Source organism: Equus quagga, chromosome 1 (assembly GCF_021613505.1).
Source record: "Equus quagga isolate Etosha38 chromosome 1, UCLA_HA_Equagga_1.0, whole genome shotgun sequence".
Lineage (NCBI taxonomy): Eukaryota > Metazoa > Chordata > Mammalia > Perissodactyla > Equidae > Equus > Equus quagga.
In genome coordinates this window covers 163,801,603-163,815,964 of record NC_060267.1, presented here as the reverse complement: position 1 = coordinate 163,815,964, position 14,362 = coordinate 163,801,603, and positions in this window count along the sequence as shown.

The following is a 14,362-nucleotide window of genomic DNA, read 5'->3' as shown; positions in this document are numbered from 1 at the left end:
GCTCTGCAGTCCCCCAAGTTGAGTGGCACAGGCAGCTTCGGAGAACTTGGAAAGAGTTACCTTAGGTTTATGGACTTGAAATCAAGACCTTTTTGGCAGTGGGTGCCTGTAAAGGGGAGTTTGGTGAATTCCCTCTTCTGTCATTGCCACTGGAATCCCACAGGGCATTTCACCTCAAGGCAGGGAAAAAGTCCAATGTCCACAACGGATTAATGATCTACGGGATGTTTTGGAGGCCAGAGTAATTATTTGAACAGTACAGGGGGGAGGGTAATGAAAACTTCCTGCTTTTCGCTCTGTGAACTAGTCTGGCCGAGCAGGAATGCTAACACCTAACGAAGGGCCCTGGCTGATGGCTGGTGGCTGGGGTGGTCTTGCTTACCCTTTGGGTGGATTTCAGCACAGGGAGACAAGGCTTGAAAGGCTGCCGCCTGAGCTGTTCTTCAGACAGTGACGCTTCAGCCACTTACTTTTCCGCCTACAGATTTTTAGAGCAGCAGCAATGGAAACAGAAGTGTCTTCCTGTGGTCTGCTCTGAATTCACTCATGAGGCAAATTTTAGTTCCTCTAATTATTCTAAACCTCTTCTCAGACAAAGCACCAGGATTAATTAGCAGAGTTCATTTACTGTGGCATGTGCACTTGGGAATAAAGAATTTGGAATCAGGTCACTAGGTGAGTGCAATTCTCTACTTGTGGGCAGGGCAAAATGGTTTTATTTAGAAATATTAATAATTTTTTAACATATGTAGATTGACTATGGATTTTCTAGTTTCTTCAAATTCATGTAAAAAATATACATGGAGTATTTTTATGAGAATCTCTGATTTAAACCGCAGCTTCCCTTTAGCTCAAGGAGGTGAGAAATTAGGCACTGAAAACTTCCAGCCTAAATAATGATTTTTAGACTCCAAAATCTAAGCTAAGATATTGATTTTTGAAGCTTTATGCAGAAACTCTAACCTTCAACATTTTTCACACTCCTTTGGGCATGAATTCATACCCAGGTTGAATTTCCCCTTAAGAAATAGCCCTTACGTTTTAAAAAAAATATGATAAAGGAGGACAAAAGAGTGTGCAGTTCAGCTTTCCTTCCAACTGAGACATCTTATCAGTAAATTCCTGCATTCCTGGATCAATTTCTGGCAAGCAGGACAAAATGAAATATGTAACATGAGTTCAGGTGAGGTGAAGTAAGGCTGTTTACTTGAAAAAAAAATACCTGTGTTTTTTTCTGTTGCAGCTGGGTGTTTATTTCAGGCTCTTTGCGCCGAACAGTACTGCTGAGTGTGCCAGTGCTGGGTTGAGAAATTGATGCGTGTTGACCAGTTCTCATTCTTGCTCCGTCATTCTCAGATAACCTTATGTGAGGGATATGTCAGGAGCTCCTTAAAGAGAAGACAGGCTGAAATCACTGGGGGTTACTTCAAGTCTTCTTCTGCAGGCTTTCGACCTGGGCCCACAGACCTGGTGCCTCTGGGCTAGAGCACCTCCTCAGACCAATGTGGGCTCCCGACCCCCACTTGCTTTTCCTGTGTGTCCCATCCATGGTTTCAGCTGTTCCTCACCTCTGGCACCTGTGGCTGCCCCAAATGTGCTGTGCACTTTCTCGTGCACATCATTCTTGACGTTCTCTCTGATTGCGGCAATCTTCCACTCCCTCTTCGTTTGCTTGCTACATGAACCTTTGCTCATTCCTCAAGACCCAACCTGAATTTCTCTCCTTTTGTGAAGTCCTTCTAAAATCCCCTACTCCCACCCCTGCCATCCTCGACAGAAGTAACTGCCACCTCCCCCGTGGATTCAAAGCACATTTATTATCTTTCTCTCTCTACTATAGCACTTACCACATGGTTTTGACGGGGTTCAGGACATGCTACCCCAAAATATGGCGCCTTGGCATATTGAATATTTTAAGCTGAAGTTATATGAGAAATGGGCAGTGCAAGAAGAACTCTTTGACCTTCCCCTGAAGCAGGTCATAAGACCCTCATATGAAGATGTGCCCTCCCTGTACCTGGAAGAAAGGCTCATCCTTATCTCCAAGACAGAAGGACTCCCAGAGGAATCTGAACCAACAGGTCTTACTAAGTTTCCCCCAACTTACTACACTTAGCTCATCTCCTTTGTCATATCACATTTTTCCATGACTTTGCACTCTTCATCAAACCTGGCATAAAAGTGCTCAGGTTTAACTTCCAGTCCTCATTTCCCTATGAAGGTTCCTATGTCAAGTAAAGTTTCCTATGTCACGTAAAACTTATAAATTTGAGTGCTTTTCTTTTGTTCATCTGTCTTTTCTTACAGAGACCCCTTGAGAACCTAGAAGAGTAGAAGGAAAAAAATAGTTTTCTTCCCCTAGAGTTTCAGAGTGTCGTGTGGCCTTAAGCAAGTTTCTTATGCTTTCTGAACCTCAGTTTCATCATCTGTAAAATGTGAGTAAAAATAGTACCTACCTCATAGGGCTCTTGTAAAGATATGACACTTGCAAAGCCTCTAGCACTGTGCCTGACACACAGTCAGAACTCAATCAATAGCAGCTACTGTCATTATCATCACAATTATTATCATAATTTTTCACATGGGACAATGCGGAATGGTGGCAAAATACCCACTCAACTGGCAAGGTTTCATGAGGAAGACCAAAGCTGCAGCGTCTCTTCACTCTACTCCATTCCTTTTTAAAAGTTTTTTTTTGGCGGGTGGGGGGAGGGGGGAAGACTGGCCCTGAGCTAACATACATTCCCATCTCCCTCTACTTTATATGTGAGACACCTGCCACAGCATAGCTTACTAAGCGGTGCCATGTCCACACCCGGGATCCGAACTGGCGAATCCTGGGCCGCAGAAGCAGAATGTGAGCACTTAACTGCTGCGCCACTGGGCCAGCCCCTAAAAGTCTTTATTATGAAAAATTTCTAACATATATAAAAGCAGAAGGCAAAGTATAACAAACCCCTTTACTGGTTTCCCAGCTTCAACAATTATCAATGTACATATTGTTAAATTTGTTTCATCCATACCTCGCCCCCTTACTGGTTATTATTTTTCTACAGCTTTATTGAAATAAAATTTATATACCATAAAATTCACTCTCTGTAAATGTACAATTTAGTGACTTTTAGTACATTTATAGAGCTGGGCAATCATCACCACAATTCAGTTTTAGAATCCATTCCTTTTTGGTTTAAAGAGAGCAAAAGCAACTCTCTCCCTCATGACATTTCTGTATGTTACTCTATTTTTAATAAGGGTTATAATGAGAAGAGATGATCCTCACAGAAGAAGGCCTGGCATGAATGGCACTTTTGTATTTTCCCTGCATCGTATTAGAGAAAGTTGTGTTTCCTCCATATTGCAAGATCTGTTTGGAAACAAGAGAGTCTTTGGACTTATCTGCCTACTTTGTTTAATCTTTTCCTCCACTGTGATGAGAACCATCTGGCATTTTGAAAAGGTGGAAAATAAAGAAATTAACGAACTATAAAATGTTGCTAGAGGTTGAAGATGTTTGTTTAATAACTGTACAGAAGAAAATGGAGGGAATCGCTTACAAAAGATGACCATGACTTAGTGTGGTAAAACACGTTTTCTTTCTGACTCCAATTCATTACGTTGCTTTGGTCAGTTTAACGTATTGTATTTGCCATGAAGACTGTAATCATTGGTAGGAACCACAGTACTGACTCTAATTTCTTTCTTCAAGTTGGACAAAGCAACAACCAACTCTAAACCATACAGATAGAGTTGAAAAAGCGTAACTATGGCTCACTCATTTGTTCAAGGAGCGTGTATTGAGTTCCTCTGATAGCTGAGGTTATCTTAGTGAGGCAGCTGGGTGTGGCGGAAAAAACAGATGAGAGTTTAAATCATGACTTTGCTATTTAACTCTAAGCCTCAATTACCTTTTCTGCAAGAGAAATAATAATAATAATAATAGTAATAATAATAATTCCTACTGCATAGATTGTTGAGAAGATTAAATGAGATAATGCATGTGAAATATGCATGACACATTGCAGACACATAGTAACTGTTAGTGCCCATCTTTAGCTGGATGTTGGTGGCTTCACAGATGTTTTAGGTCAGTTTCCGTAGAAGCAGAGCTTGAAATGGGAATTTTTGTGAAAGTGATTTAATGAGGGAATATACTTCAGGACAAACATGTAAGGGAGAGTGTGCAGCACAATGAAGCAACAGAAGAAGCAAAGCAAGGATGTGGACTCAGGTAAAACCTAGCCTTGGCCTGACCCACAGGGTCTCTGGAGCATCAACAGCTCTGCAGTCATTCCCCATTGATGCAAGGGGGCCTGCTTTTTGCACCTCGTATCAGTCAGTCGTTGGTTGTGGGCTAACCCTATGGGGGTTGGAGGTATCACTTCCAGAGACAAGGGAGATCCTGCCAGCTAAGGTCTATTCTCAGGACAAGGGAGCATCTGTGAGCCATTTGCAGTCAACCCTCAGAGAAGTTGGGGCATGGGTGCACCGGCTTGGCAAAGGGCCGCTGGCTTGGTCACCACAGCATCTCCTATAACAGAGGCAGAATAGACGTGGACCCTGTCCTACAGAAGTTGGCATCTTTGGGAGGAGATGCGATGTGTGAATCATTAGAAAAGTGGGCATTCTGCCATTCTTCTCGTTAAAACAGACTTTTTGGAGAAGGAAACATTTGAGTTAGGCCTTAATAAATGAGGTGGAAATGTATATGAAGAGATAAAGGAAAGGCTTCACTGATTTTTCCAGTTAGGGGAACATCATTGCCCAAGACTTGGGAGGAAAATCGGGGTTCTTTCATTCAGTGTGCCAGGCACTTTGCCAGGTGCTGGAGTATGTGGTGAGTATATGGGTGAGCATACGGTTTGGCTTGAATCTGGATAACATGAAAGGGAAACATAAGAGATAAGGTTGGAAAAGTAAATCAAAAGCAGGTTGGGGAGGGGATGTTTGAATGCTACCCTAAGAATTTTAGCATTTATTGTGTAGGAGCCTGAAGGATTTTGAGTAAGAGAGTGGCATGATCAGAGCTGAACCAGGCTTGTAATCCTTAATGGTGCCTCACTGTTACAAGGCTAAAAATCAAACTCCTTGTCTGGACTTGCAGCAACCTGTATAATCTAGAGCTGGCCTGTCCCCGTCTTATCCCATCCAAGGGACCCTGAGACATGTACTTAGCATTACACAGCTACTTGGGAGAGCCAGGTTGTCTATGCCCCACCATTCACATAGTGTAGGATCTTGGGCAAGTCAACCTCTCTGGACCTTCACACTCCTCATTCATAAACTCCTCATTACAGACTAGAAGATATCTTACAATGATAGAGCCTGAAGAGACCCTTGGGGGTCATGGGCATCACTGGGTTCCCTGACAGTTTATCTGGGGTCACAGCATGCAAGCAAGATAAGACTTAACAGCACCATGACAAAGCCATGCCTAGGAGCACTTGTTCCTCCAAGGGCCAGGCCATGAGAGGGGATGGAATCATCAGCCCTGGGAAGGGCATATTCTAGAAGGCCTTCAAGAGGTGATCTTTGAACCACGTTAAAGATGGAAAAGGATCGTGCCTTTGGCAGAAACAGTAGAGGGGAAGACTTGGGCCACTGGGAGAACTGCTGAGTGCAAAGATGAGGGGAAGGGAATGTTGTGACACTGTGCTGACAACCCCAGAGCCTGCTTCAGGGAGTGGGAAAGGTCTGTTCTCATGTGTGGTCAGGCTGGAAGGGGCCTTGACGAGCAGGCAGAAGTGAATGGGCTTGATAAATCAGCAATAATTAACCAATGCAAGGTACTCTGGCCAGAGAAAACACCTTAAATGTGGTGTTTTAAGGTAGCTTTTTGCAGAATATTTGTTTTTGGTCTTTGAACAAATAACTCGGGAAAATACTTCTTTTACTTTCTCCTTTGAAACAAATTTAGACTTAGAGAAAAGTTGCAAAATAGTACAGAGTTCCCATTTACCCTTCACCCAGCTTCCCCTAATGTTAACAGGTTACGTAGCCACAGTACTGTTATCGAAACTAGATTAGCATTGGTAAATATTGTTAAATAATCTACAGATATTATTCACATTTTTCCAGTTTCCCCACCAGTGTCCTTTTCACAGTTCCAGAAGCCAATCCCAGATCCCAGATTGCATGTAGTGGTTACGTCTCTGAGGTCTTCTCCAATCTGTGACAGTTGCTCAGTCTTTGTCTTTCATAACCTTGACACTTTCGAAGAGCCCAGGCCAGTCATCAGTTATTTGGTGGAATGGCCCTCGGTTTGGCTTGTCTGATGTGTTCTCATGATTAGACTGAGGTTATGGCTTTTTGGGAAGAATACCACTGAAGTGATGAGTGCTCTTCTCAATGCATCTTATCAGCGGGCACATGATGTCAATCTGTCTTATTAGTGTGGTGTTAATTTTGATCACATGGCCAAGGAAGGTTTACCATGCTTCTCTACTGTAAAGTTACTATTAGGAAAAAAAAATTGTTTAAATCAAATCTCATGGGATCTTATTGGGTTCTTACAGATTGAATCTGATTTTGTATTCCTTTTTAGAATGAGTTGTTCCTTCATTCATTCAATTATTATTTATTGAGGACTTACCATGTGTTGGGCCCTGTGCTGGATACTTCTGTGAACAAGACAGACATAGTCCCTGACCTTGTGGAATTTTAGGGGAGAAAACATTAAACAAACTATTACCAGGGTGGAATGGAAGCACATAACAAGGGGCTGTAAGCAGTCTGGGAGGAAGGAAAAGTGTGGTGGCCTGGTCAGAGGAAGAGGGTTAAGCTCAGACCTGAGGGGCAGTAAGAATTTTCCCAAAAAGTGGGATGTCTTTTTGGATGGAGCTTCTCCTCATTTCTTTTGAGCTCTCATTTTTTAATTAGATAAATTTTTATTCATTATTAGAAGACAATGAAATTGAGAAGGCAGTATTTTGTAGTATTTATGGTGACCAATAACAGAGATAATTTATTTCATGAGTTTTATCTTACACTATTTGTTGAAGGAAAGGTATTATGAATGACAGAAAGACAATATATGTAAAAATTAGACAAAGAGACAATATATGTAAAAATAGTTGAGCTGAAATATGTAAATATTTAAATTTAAAAATTGGATTTGAGACTATCTTCTATACAGCAGAATTTACTGTGAGTTTACCAGGTACCTCAGCATCTATGGAAAGAATATTTTCTCAATTGAAAATAGTACGATCTACAGAAAATAGTCATTGAAGGCATCAACAGTTTCAAAATTATTAATCATAACATGCACCTTTAAAGAAGATTGAAGGTTATTTTACGATACAGTAAGACTACCTTGAAAAATACCAGTGATGTTATTAAAGATAGACAGCTAAGAAGCTGATTAAAGTATATGAATATGTATCAAGAATAATTGTTCTATTTGGGTTATATTTTAAAACTCAGATAATCAACATAAAGAAGTTATAAATTTCACTTTAATGTACACATTATATGGTATATTTATTTTTTGGAAATTATTTTATTTTTGAACAGAACTGTCTTGTAGGTCCATTAATATAATAAAATCTAATTGTCAGTTAAAAATATTTTACAAAATTACCTAATATGAATTCTTTTTTTGCATCTCCTTTTGCACTCAAAAGCCATAAATTATGTGATCCCTTTACCTGTGTCCCCAGCCAGCAAATCCAGGGCCCCAACACTGATAGTATACTCAGGCTTCAGGTGTCCACAGGCTTCTCCCTCCCTAGAAGGCAGGAAAAGGCTAAGAATCGTCGTTTCTGTCCTTGCCATCATCTTTTTCTTACCACTGTCAACTTCTTCATGAGGCCACACAAATTGGGCACTTCTTATGAGCCAGAAGCTGTCCTAAGCATTTTACATGGATCAACTCGTCTAACTCTTACAGCAGCCCTATAATGTAGGTATTGTTATTATCCCAGTTTTTCAGATGAAGAAATCGAGGTTCAGTTTAAGTTAAATTGCCCAATGGCACATAGTTCATAAACGGCAAACTTGAGATTAGAATCAAGAACCTGTATCATTAACCACCCTCTACATTTCTCTCTTCTCATTCTGCTCTGCTTGCCAAATTTCCAGATTTCTTGTAACTGTTATACTCATTCAAGGATCTTCTCTCACCTCTTTTTTATTCTGAGTACCCACACTTCTTGCTTGTGCCAGAAACAACTCAATACCACCTGACCACGTGAACACTGAATGCAAGGAGATGGTGCAGTCCTTAGACCTGTGGGCGATAGCTAGGGAGAAAAGTTCTTATGTTTGTGTGGGGCTGTATTGCAGACTGAACCTTCATCACACCTTTCTGGTGTCTTGTTAAAGTTGAACAGAGCTCCTTTTATGAGCAGAGTGGGACTACTGCTGGATTTGGTGTCAGAAGACCTAGTTTTCTAGTTGTGGCTTCCAACTCCTCATCAACAAGAAGAGCATATTATCTCTTGTATAGCTAATACTGTTGTTTTAACCATCACACAAAAGTGTTTAAAAGTATTATAAACTGTGAAGTTCTCTACAGAAGTTAATTACTATTATATAAGTAATCATGGAACCAGACCACGCGTTTTTACTATTCTTTGCAGCTTATTAAAAGCTATCACCATATATTATTTCATTGAATCTCTCAATAGCCCTATGGCTTAGGTATAATTATCTCCATTTTACAAAATAGGAACTGAAGCTCAGAGAAGTTTAATGCCCCTCTGTATTAGTCAGCTCAGGCTATCATAACAAAATACCATGGGCTGGGTGGCTTAAATAACAGAAATTTATTTTCTCACAGTTCTGCAGGCTGTAAGTTTGAGATAAGAGTGCAAGCATGGTTGGTTTCTGGTGGGGCTCTCTTCCTGGCGTGCAGATAGCCATCTTCTTGCTGTGTCCTCATGTGGCAGGGAGAAAGAAGGAGGGGAGGGGAGAGAAAGGGCAGCAGGGAAAAAGGGAGGAAGCAAGCTAGAACAAGCGAGCTAGAGCAAGCTCTCTGGCATCTCTTATAAGGGCAACAACCCCATCATGAGTGCCCCACCTTCATGACCTCATCTAAATGATTTGGTCCTATCTGAAACGTCCATAAGACATTTGGCCCGTAAGACATTTCGTCCACTCCAAAAGGTCCTTGACACTTGGTCCTGTCTAAAATGTCTATGAGCATATTTGGTCCATGCCAAATGCCTTTGGATAGGACCAAATATCAAGGACCTTTTGGCCTCGACTCAATGTCTCCATGGACATTTTGGACAGGACCAAATATGAGCAGATATCAAGGACATTTTGGTATGGACCAAATGTGTGATGGATGTTTTGGACAAGACCAAATGTCAAGGACCTTTCACCCTGGACCAAACATATTATGGACATTTTGGACAAGACCAAATATCCTGCAATTTATCTAAATCTAATTATCTCCCAAAGGTCCCATCTCCAAATATCATCACATTGGGGTTAGGGCTTCAATATATGAATTTGGGGTGGGGGTGGGGATACAATTCTGTCCACAGCGCTCCTGCTTCCACCTTTCAAGGTCATGTCGCTGGTAAGTGGCAAAGCCGGAAATTAAATCCAAATTTCCAGACTCCAAATCTTGAACTCTTTCCCTAAGACCAGCGTCATCTCACATGATTCTGAAGCCAATTCAGTCAGGGCTTCCATCTGTTACAGTGGGTACTTCTGATGACAGACACCCTTTAAATGGAGATTATAGTGTCTTCCTGTTCACTTACCTGGCTCTTGTGGAAATTGGATTTGAGAACATTTCTTCTCTGGTAGCAATTTCTTTTTAAAAAGTGCTAGCTAGCAAATCCTGGGCTGAGCCTAATCAGAAACAAGAGTTGCTAAAGGACCTTCTGGTTTTAAGGTGCACAATAACTTCAGAAATTATTAATAACATGGAAAAATGAAGTTTACAGAAATTGAAGTTTTGCTCCTTTACTTAACCTATTTAACATAATGATTTTTAAAAATCTCTTTGAGATAAAGTGATTCTTCTTGGTGACCAGCGAAGTTCAGAAGAGTTTCATTTTTCTCCTTCAGAAGAAGCAGGGAGGGATGATTTTGTTTGTCTCGGCATGCTCACACCCGTAAGCTTTCTGCCTTCAATTGGATGTAGTGATATCTGTGATGGTCAGAGTGAAAATAGAGGTTATTGTTTGCGCCTCTTTTTCCTCTTATAGATTCGTGCTGCTTCAGACTTTAGGGTTTATTATTTTTCGGCTTAATTGTTATACTTTGAAGGTAAAAAAAATTATCTTGAAGAGTTGGCATACACTTACTGTATTAGCTCTTGAAACTTTTATTTCTATCTTACTTTATTCCTAAAGAGAGAAAAGACCAATTTGTTTTTCAGTTTAATACAACATCCTAGCAGGTCATTTCAGGAGTATCCCAGGGAAGGTTTAAGAAGATATTAATATAGGAGAACTAGAATCTTTTTTAAAAGTCTGGTGAACAACAACTCCTAAAACAAAAATTCTTTGTGTGGGCCAAATCTATCTGAAGTAAATTATTATTTACATTTTGCTTTGCGTTTTTCCACATTAGAAGCATGCATTCCTTTAACCAGGATCAACTGAGCACCTACGGGGTGCCAAGCCCTTTGCTAGGAGCTGAGGATACAAAAATGAATAAGAACAGATCTGATAATAGTTGGACGGCAGGGAAACGCAATGAAAAAAAATCAATACATGGTACAGAGCAAACTCCATGTTCTCCGGAAGGTCTGAAGAGAGGGACCCCTTATTCCAGCTTCTTGTGTTTACTGATGCACAGCTAGGACATGCTTTAAGCAATTTGAGATGGTTAGTTTTATATGTCAGCTTGACTGGGCCATGGGATACCCAGATATTGGTCAAACTTTATTGTGGGTATGTCTGCTGGTGTGTTTCTGGATGAGATGAACATTTGGTTGGTAGACTGAGTATAGCGGATTGCCCTCCCTCATGTGGGTGGGCTTTGTCCAATAAGTTGAAGGCCTGAATAAAATAAAAACACTGAGTAAGAGAAAATTTCTTCTGCCTGACTGCCTTTGAGCTGGGACATTGCTCTCTTCCTGTTTTCAGACTCAGACTGAAACATCAGCTTTTCTTAGGTCTCCATCCTGCTGGCTCTCAGACTGGAACTAGACCATTGGGTCTCCTGGGTCTCCAGCTTGCTGACTGCAATTCCTGAGATTTGTCAGCCTCCATAATCTCATAAGTCAATTCCTTATAATAAATAAATAAGTAAATCTACCTATCTATCTATCTATCTATCTATCCACACATCCTACTGGTTCTAGTTCTCTGGAGAACCCTGACAAATATATAACTCTTCCATGTATATCCTGTGGTGGCTATATAATGTGTCAACTTGACAATATTGAACTATCTTTTCCAGAATTTTCTTCCCCATATGTTTAAGATGGGCCACAAGATGCATTTTGCCTAAGATTTGGAAGCAGTGGCCATGTTGCTTTTATGTGCAGGGGGCAGAGTTGGAGGGTTGCAGGGGTGGTCGGTGGAGGGGCACCGGATACTGCTGCAGCTCACATACGTTGTTGCTTTCCGCTTGCCCACTTTGTTGGTACAGAGCAGCATCTGGGCCTGCAGCTTTTCCACCTGCCTGTGGATCCTTCTTCTGCTTCCCTGACTCATGAACCAAGTGCATGGTTAGCTCTGTGACAAAGGCACCAGCTACTGCTGTAGGACACCTGCATTAGTGAAGTTGGAAGAGATAAGAGATGTTGGTTCTAATCCATCTTCATAGGCTCTGGGTTACAATTGTGGGTTCCAGTTTAGTCCTTACTTTACATCAGACTTTCTGGACCTTAGTACTATTGACATTTGGGTCAGACAATTCTTTGTTGTGGGGAATTGTCCTGTACATTCTAGGATGTTTAGCGGCATCCTTGGCCTCTACCCACTGGATGCCACTCCAGCTGTGACAACTCAAAATGTCTTCAGACGTTGCCAAATATGTGGGGGGAGGGGCAAAATAGGCCCAGATTGAGAACTGCTACTTTCCGTCCATCTTCCCTTCCCAACTACCTGCTGAAGACTTCAGGTTCTAAACCAGACACAGAGCCTTAGAGACAGTATAACCAAATCCCCAAACTGCAAAAGTTCATATCCCTAAATAAATCCCTTATTGTATATCTCTCTCCTAGTGGTTCTGCGTCTGTGACCAAATCCTGACTGAGATCCCCATTAGAGTTGCTTCAATCTTCCTGAATGTCTTGGACCACTTCACTCCTTTTCCTCATCCCTTTATACCAACAACCTCCCACACTAACCCCGTCCCCACCCCTATCCCCCTGGTGAGATAACACTGCCTTGGAAGAGGGACAATCAGATCGGTAACAAGTGTGCTTGGCGCAGAATCTAGACGTAACCCTGCCGTGTGGAAATGTAGACTCTGACCTTCGCACTGCCGGGGCTCACAAAGAGCTGGCTGAGCTGCGGCAGAGCTGTGACAAGTCTCAGTGGGGATCAGAACCACTGGGGATTTTATTGCTTTGTTGGGAGTCTAAGCCTAGAGGGCATAGTTACAGGCTATGTTTGTAAAGCCTTCCAACATATTCTGATTATACATTTTTTCAAAATTATTTGTATAAAAGTATATTGTATATTTGAACCAATAAAGATAACTTCTTGTTTACCTAATCTCTAGTTCCAGAAAATCTAGAGGAATGTAATGTTTTATTTAGTCAAATAGAAATTATTAACAGCTAGGGTCAAAGCTTTTATTTTCTGGTAGAGTGGTGAGAAATTCCCATTGAAAAATTGGTGACAGTAAGATTGAGCTATGATAACATCAAGTCTATTCATTTTTAAATAAGTGTTATGAGCCTGGCACATGGTCAAGTTCTACAAAGGAACAGTATAGGGTCCTAGGAAAGGCCAAATATAGATGGCAGGGGTGGTGAGGGATGGCTTTCCTGAGGGAGTGACAGCTCTGGTGAGAAGTAGATGGAAGAGAGTTGCAAGCAGGGATAGGAAAAAACTTGGGACATTCAAAAAGCTGCAAGAATGCCAGAGTGACTGGAGTGTGGTGAACAAGGGGGAAGAGGAGGGAGATGAGGCTGCAGAGGGAAGGGACCAGATTGCTCCAGGGCTTGTAGGCTGAGTAAGGAGCCTGGCTTTTACTCTGAGGGCAGAGTCATTGAAAGGCTTGAAGTTAAGAAATGGCATGATCTGATTTGTAATTTTAAAAGATCTCTCTGGCAGCCATGTGGAGAATGGATTAGAAAGAAGCAAGTGTGGGAGGGGGCTGTTGTGACAACCCCAGGGAGTCTAGAAGAGAGATGACAATCTTCCACAAGAATTGCAGCAGCGGAGGTGGAACAAAGTGAATGGGTTAGAGACATCATTAGGAAGTGGGTTGGATACAACATAGCATGGACTTCAAGGTGAGAGATGTATGAGAAGGAGCTGTTAAGGACTCCTGACTTTGGCAACCCAATGGGTGGTGATGACAGACAGGAATGTGTGTTATTCATGTCATTGCTGCCTTCACATGATGTCTACACCATGAGAATTGGAAAAATTAGCACTCATTCATCTAAACTCAATGTTGAATCACTATACAAAATGGCACTTTACAATATGGAAATCATATCAAGAATAGCAGTGGGGCCATTTGTTCTTTTGGTTCTATTCAAATGAGCATTTAAAAAATCTAGTTTAGGCTATATCGTCAGTTGCAATTTTTCAGCACTAATCCAAAGATTTTAGTAAAACAATTTTTTTTCAGTAAAACTAAATTTGACTTTAGTAAAACTCAGTTTTGAAAATTGGACACTGAAATGTAAGCTGCAAGTAAGGCTGGTTCCAGGCAATATGGTGAAGTAGCACTTGCCATAGTTGGGACTTCTCTTTGTGGTAGGCCTCTGCCACGTGTTTGCTCCCACTGGGTGTCTACTTCCCTCATCCAGCCCCTGTTATCCTAAAGATTGAAAGAAGACTGTCCAGAAGAAAACTGCAACTGAAAAGATCAGAGCCCTGATGGGACTTCCAGGTGCAGAAGTGACAAGCAAAGACATTGTCAAGTGCTCCACGCAGGTACTGCAACACCTGAACAAGGTGATCTCATGCACATAATCATTTTGTACCATTTTGTACAAATTTGTAAAATGATTCAATAGCAAATAGTTTGTACCACAAAGTTTTCTCTCAAGTACTATAGTTGGATTCGTTTGCCAAATATTTATACTAGATGTACTGGTGGGAAAAAGATGAAGTATGGCCAGAGAAGAATAAAAAGGAGGGCACAGGCTGGGACACAGCGGCAGAGTCTGATAGGCAACATCTCTCTTCATCCCTTGAGTTGGGGTAAGGAACAAAGAACCCAAATTCTACACTAGCGTTTCCCAAAGTTTAACCACAAATCACCTGCA